The sequence below is a fragment of the Heterocephalus glaber genome, unplaced genomic scaffold, assembly GCF_053883595.1.
Source record: "Heterocephalus glaber isolate CG9 unplaced genomic scaffold, H.glaber_assembly_v1.0 deba00001472, whole genome shotgun sequence".
NCBI lineage: Eukaryota > Metazoa > Chordata > Mammalia > Rodentia > Bathyergidae > Heterocephalus > Heterocephalus glaber.
In genome coordinates, this window is record NW_028258315.1 from 88,167,948 (window position 1) to 88,174,749 (window position 6,802).

Genomic DNA, 6,802 nt, shown 5'->3' on the forward strand with positions numbered 1-6,802 from the left:
AATTGAAAAAAATAGAACTTATAGTACTTTTTTTTCTTGGTACTGGGGATTGAACTCGGGACTTTGCGCTTGCGAGGCAGGCGGCAGAACCACTGAGCTAAATCCCCAGCCTGAACTTATAGTACATTTGTACTATGTATTTTAGTCTATTAGGGCTGCCTTAACAACAACAACAAAAATACTATGGACTGAGTGGCTTAAACTCCAAATATTTATTCCTTATGGAAGCTGAGAAGTCCAAGATCAAGTTGCCAACAGATTTGGTGGCTCATGGAGCCCCTTTTCTTGCTTTATAGATTGCCATCTTCTTGCTGTGTCCTCACATGGAGAAAAGGAGCAAGAGAGATCTCTGGAGTTTCTTTTGTAAGAGCACTAAAGCCATTTAGTCATGACCAAACCCAAACTCATGGTGTAACCACATCCCAAAAGCCTCATCTACAAATACCATCACATTTGGGGAATGCATTCAGCATGTAACTACGGAATACTACAAACCAGCTAGTGTGTAATTAACAGTAGTATAATAGTGGCTAACAGTTAATGAACACTCACCCATATTTTATCATTTCTTTCCCCTAACACTCTTTGGAGGCACATGCTCTTACTCTTACTTTTCAGATGAGTAAACTGAGGCACAAAGAGATTAAGAGACATGGTCAAGCTCAGATAATTAGGAAGTTACAGAATCCAGATCCATGACCAGTCTGATGCTTGCACACACACTGACTGTCACTCCTCCATACCATCTTACAGGAGTATGGAGTATGGAGTATAGAGGAATATGGAGTGTTTTGGGGTTTTTTGGGAAGCAGACACTTTTTGTTAACTGACCAAATCATAAAAACATCATGGTAGACACCTTAGTTCATCCTTCTAATAAGCCTGTTGATCTGGTCTTCCCTATTTCCAGCATCTCCACCTTCCACAAAATGGGTGGTCTTTTTCTTCATTCCACCTCATGGAGAAGATAATTTAAAGGGCCATAGGAAGTTATTTGCCTCTTTGAAGCATTTTCCAACAGTATAGATCTCATGAATCAGATCTTCCAGGAAAATGAAGCCATATTTACCAAGAGATCGAGCAATCAGTCCATTATTGGTCAAGGGAATTCGTTTCTTACTGATCTTGCCATAGTCACGGTTGTATATTAGTTCATTTACTGACTTCAGGATTGGGTATCCCCATGCAATATATGGTTCCACAAGTCTCAGCATGTTAATTGAAGCCTTGTTAAGCTTGACAAAGGTACCATTGAAGATTTGGCGAAGGCAAAGAAGCTGCAACACCTTGCGGACCTTTGGGCTCACCCCATTGATCCCCCTGATCTGGATGACAAATGCCAATTTGGGTTCTGCGGGTACATAGAAGTTGCCAGCTTTTCTTGCCATCCTTGCTATTTGAATTTCAGTTCTGTACATCTGTCTATACTCTTTATGATAGTGCCTGGCTTTTTCATAGATGAGCTTCCTCCTCGCCTTTGGAAGCATTTTTTTGGGCAAACTTCTTTCTCAGGCGCTTTACCTTCAGCTCTGCAAAACGTCTTTTCTTTTATTTAAGGGTTTCTGGCACAGCAGGGACCTTCTTTTTCTTCTCTTCCACACCCTCCATGGTTCCAGCCAGAAAAGAGGAAGTTAGGAATATGGAGTTTTAAAAAGACTCCCAGGAATTTTATTAACTGAAAATGCAAGAAAAATGTGCCTAGAATGAATCCATTCGAAAAAGATGTTAGTAAGTAGATACATGCATAAATTGCGTTATCAGTGATAACCTCTGAGAGAAGCGGGTGGGGAGAGGGTAATGGGAGCTTGCGTATTTACTCTCTATGTTCTTAAGATGCTTGTCTCTTTTTTCCAACAATGTTTTCATGCATCGTTTCAATACAGTAAAAACCGTTGTACCACAACTAAAGCTACCACTAGAGGGCTCAAGAAGCTGCTTACTGTACTAGCTCTCCCTCTAGAGGCAGTGCGACAGGAGCTGTCCAGGTGCTGAAGTCCGTGGCATGGGTAGCTCTCTGCAGTGACCTCCCGAACCCAGAAACCCTCTTGGAGCCTCCACTGAAGCCTGGGGCTGGGAATCCGTTAGTGTTAGGTGTTACACTGGACTATAGGATGGCAGTGAATTCTTTAGTTCTCTCTGTCATTCCAGTCCGAATCAGTTTTCATATGTCAGAGAAGAGTATATGAGTGATAATATTTCGACACGCTCCTTCCCTGAGAGAAGAGGAGACATCAGAATTCCTGGTAATACTGGAAGCCCAGAAACTGGAGCTTTGGCTAGCAACAGAGACCAGGAATTCCCTCTTAGTCCTCACATATCTGGGAGAGGCTATGGCCTAGGAAAAGAAGATAAATTGACTTTTTTTTTTGGCATGGGATTTTTTGTTTGATTTAAAAGTCTTATTGCATGAATTAACCTAAGAACCCAAACTTTAAAATCTGTTATTACATAGTTTGTAAACAATAAACAGGCCCTTTGTTTTAATGTTTTATAGAGATTTTAAATGCCAATGTGAAAATAAGAAATTTGTAAAAATAAATCTATTTACAGTGCTCAAAGTGGACAAAGGATTGGACATATTAGTATGGCTGTATATTGTCCTTGAGACTATGAATTATTACATTCTTTTAGAGGAAAAGTTAGCAGACCTTCCAAAAAATTTTTTTTTAGTTTTTTGAGATAGGGTTTCACTATGTAGCCCAGGCTGGCCACAAAACTATGATCCTCATACCTCAGCCTACCAAGTGCTGAGATTACAAGCATGTATCATACACCCTGCTTTATCAAAATATTAATAGGGGCCAGGGATTTAGCTCAGTGGCAATGTGCCTGCCTTGCAAGCACAAGGCCGTGAGTTTGATCCCCGGTACTCCCCCCAAAATATATGTATATATATTAATAAATATCCTTTTGGACCTATAAATTCTATGTTCAGAATTTAACCTGGAGAAATATTAATAAGTATGCAGTATCTTTGTATTGCAATCATGTAGCCATTATACCATTGATGTTATGGTGAAACAGTAAATGTTATTGGTAGGACATAGGTGAAATTATAGCTCAGTAACTACTACGTGATCACTACAAAGATTGGTTTTATAGAAATAGACAAGGAAAGATGTCCATGACATTTTTCTGGGATTTAAAAAACACAGGGGAAAGAACAGTATGCACGGTGTAATCTATTTATGTAAAAGCATTTGCATATGTATGCATAGAAAAATATGGAAGGCCATGTTCTGAAGTATTAACTAGATTTTCTTTAGAAGCTGAGATGCCAAGAGGAGAAGAGAGGAACTTCTGTCTCTCTGTTTGACACACACATTAATTATTATTCATACATTACTATATTCATATATTATACAATATATTCATACATTATATGAATTATATCATATTACATGAAAAATATCATACTAATATATTATACATATTTATTAATACATAATTATACATATATTTCTATTTGCTGTGTCTGTGCCCTTTAAAAATTTTATTCTTTCTATTTTTTTTATTTAATGCCACTAGGAAGCTTGATTTTAGTGGTTTTTTCCTTTTGGTCCTCAGAAAAGAACTTTATCAGAAGACTCTAAAAAGTGAGACATATATTACCCTAGAAATTCCTCACCTAGAATCAAACAAAACTGCTTTTGCAGCTCCAAAGATCTGTTCATTTGTCCATTCTGCAAGAGTTACGGTAACAGACAGTTAAGGTTGTGTGACCCACTCATCAAGGCTTCTTGACTGTGAGATTTTTAGATGCTCATCTACTGAATCTAAGGAACTGAGAAAACATAGCTTGAGTCTATGCCAAGACTCAACTTTAAGTTGCTTGTGCAAAATTGTGTTAGTATTCATTAAACTCTTGATTTGGGAGACATTGTGAAGTTAAAGCATGGGAAAGCTTCCTGGACTGGCCACAGAAGGAATCCTTTGCAAAGATTCTAATTAAGTGGTGATTATTGCAATAGAGTCTTTATAAACATGACCTAAAGCACTAGATTTATCAGTGTTTGCAAACTGTACTATCACAAGATTATCCCCCTGACTTATATCAATAGAGTGAGGGAATGAATCACCCCAAAGGATGAAATTCTGTAACAGATTACACCCCTATCTGTATGTGGGTAATTACAAGTTTTCTAATAAGATGTTATTATAGTTAACTTGTCTTTCTGTACAATCTGTTCAGAGTCAAGTTTGGGATATTGGAATTTTTTTTTAAAGTTAGAATAAAGTAAAAACCAGGGCCTTCACATCCTGGAATTGGTAAGTTCATTTTTAATAATTTTTTACCCTTACATTTAATATGTTTGGTGAAGACAGCATATTGGAGTAGTATTTTGTATGTAAAATTTTTCTACTTAATGGAAACATAACAACTAGTGAGACTAAAAAACATTACTGAAGCAAAAAAAGAAAAAAATTTTGTCTTAAAGTGCCAGTGCAGAAGAGGATCTGGACCCCATTATTTATTCATCTTCCAACCAGTTCAGTCTGGTTCATCTCAAAACAAGAAAATGTGAAAGGCTAGAGTCATGTGTTTCATTGTACCCTGAAGAACTGACTATAGTAATATTTTGCCTTCTGGGTTGAGATAGTTTCCCCGAGGTGTGACTTTAAACAAAATAATGATAATAATAGTTATCTTTTAATAGGGCACTTACTATGTTCCAAACAATTTTGTCTTATTTAATCCTCACTACAATCTCACCAGATAAATTCCACTTAGGAGATAGAATTTATTTCTGATTTACAGATGTGAAAATTAAAAATTAATTTATCCAGTGTTACACAACCAATAATTAGAAGGTGCAGTTTACTTACCATTTATATAAATGATTCACATTTATTGGATGACCAGAATCTATACAACTTTCTTGTAGACACTTTAGAATGAAAGAAGCCTGTGTAACATAATTGATTTTTCCTATCACTGAGTCAGTGCTCCACTACTATGGCAAAATGCCTGAGGTAGTCAACTTATAAAGAATAAAGGGTAATTTTGGTGTACAATTTTGAAGGTTCCAGTCCATAATCAGTTGGCCCCTTTGATGTAGGCCTGTGGTGAGGCAGAAGTATCATAGTGGGAATATGTGGTGGAGCAAAACTACTCAACTCATGGGAGGGAAACAAAAAGGAGAGAGAGGAAGGGTCAGACCCCACTAATTCCTGCAAAGGTATGCCCCCAGTGACCTAACAAATGATCTCCTGTTAGGCCCCACCTCTGAAAGGTTCTACCACCTCCCAGTAGCACCATCCTGTGTCCCAGGCCTTTAACACATGGGTCTTTTGGGGATGTTCAAAATCTAAACAATAATGAATGAGTTAGTGATGTACTTTGGAAAAGAAGATACATTGATAAATCCATGTGTGAAAAAGGAGCATTAAATAAGAAAATAGAGTTAAATATCATATAAAGATTAAAAATAGGGCAATATAAAGTGCCAAACAGGCAGCTGAGTAGATTGCCTAAAAACTCTAAAATGACAAATCTTAGCTTGAGCTGCTGTAACAAAATACTAAAGATTTGTGGCTTAACCAACATAAATTAATATTTTCATAATTTTGGAGGCTAGAATTCTAACATTAAGGTATTGGCTTTCTATTGAGTCTTCTCCTCGGTTTGTAGAGTTAGTTCTCTTCTGGCTGTGTCCTCATGTGACCTTTCCTCTATGTGTACCCATTCCTGGTGTCTCTTCCTCTTCCTAAAAGGATACTGGTTAGATTGAATTAGGGCCTTACCATTATGGTTGTATCTCCAAATACAGCCACCATAAACTTTAACATATGAATGAAGCCAAGGACACAATTCAATCCACTGTACAGAGACTCAGTGGGTGTGTTAGTCAGCTTTCTGTAACTGTGACCAATTACTTGAGAAAACAACTTAAAGAGAGGAAATATTTATTTTGGTGTATAGTTTCAGAAGTTTCAGTCCATGGTTGCTGGTTTCAAGGCAGAAATGTCATGGTGGAAAGGCATGGAAGAGGAAAGCTGCTTAGCTCATGGTAGTCAGGAAACAGAGCCACAGGAAAATCTGAGGAAAAAGGGATTGGCAACAAGATATACCCTTCAAAGTCTTGCCCCCAGTGACCTACTTCCTCCAACTCGGCCCCACCTTCCAATGTACCATTCAGTGAATAAACTCATCAATGGATTTATCGATTGATGAGGCTGGTGCCTTGTGATCCAGTCACCTCTATAACCCCACCTCTGAACATTGCTGTATGGGGGATCAAGCACTCAATGCACGTGTCTTTGGGGACACTTCATATTTGAACTATAACTGTAGGGTAGCAATAAATTCTGACTGGGGACAGGGGAAAGTGGGTAAGGGAGATGATGTAGAGTAGTGGCTGAATCTAAACTATCTATCGGAATGTCATGAAGGAAGCATTGCACAGGGAAAGTATTTGACAAGATGACTTTCAAAAGCCTGTCCAACTATATGATTCTGTGCGTTATAGGCCAGAGAATTCTCCAGCTGGCACAGACCTTTCAGGAAGCGTGCATGATAAACACTCTTAACAATGTGGAATGAAGTGATGATGCTAAATTGATCCAGAGTATACATAAATAATTCCTTTTCCCCCCTTTCATGTGCATAGTAGTAAGCTTGTATCACTTTTTAGGATTTTTATAATATAGTGGGTCAAGGGTTTCACTTTCTTGGATTAAGATATTTATTAACTGTACTTTAGTGGGGCATCTATTTTTAATCAGATCTGATTTTCAACTACTTGAAACTGAAAACAAAACAAATGATAGGTGTTTAGCAAGTTAATATGTGCTTAACAAA

General features: G+C 37.6%; 1 pseudogene; it reads right to left on the reverse strand.

The window, feature by feature from the left end:
• Window positions 1–797: 797 nt before the first annotated feature.
• Window positions 798–1,623, reverse strand: LOC101707319 (large ribosomal subunit protein uL30 pseudogene; annotated as a pseudogene).
• Window positions 1,624–6,802: the final 5,179 nt, after the last annotated feature.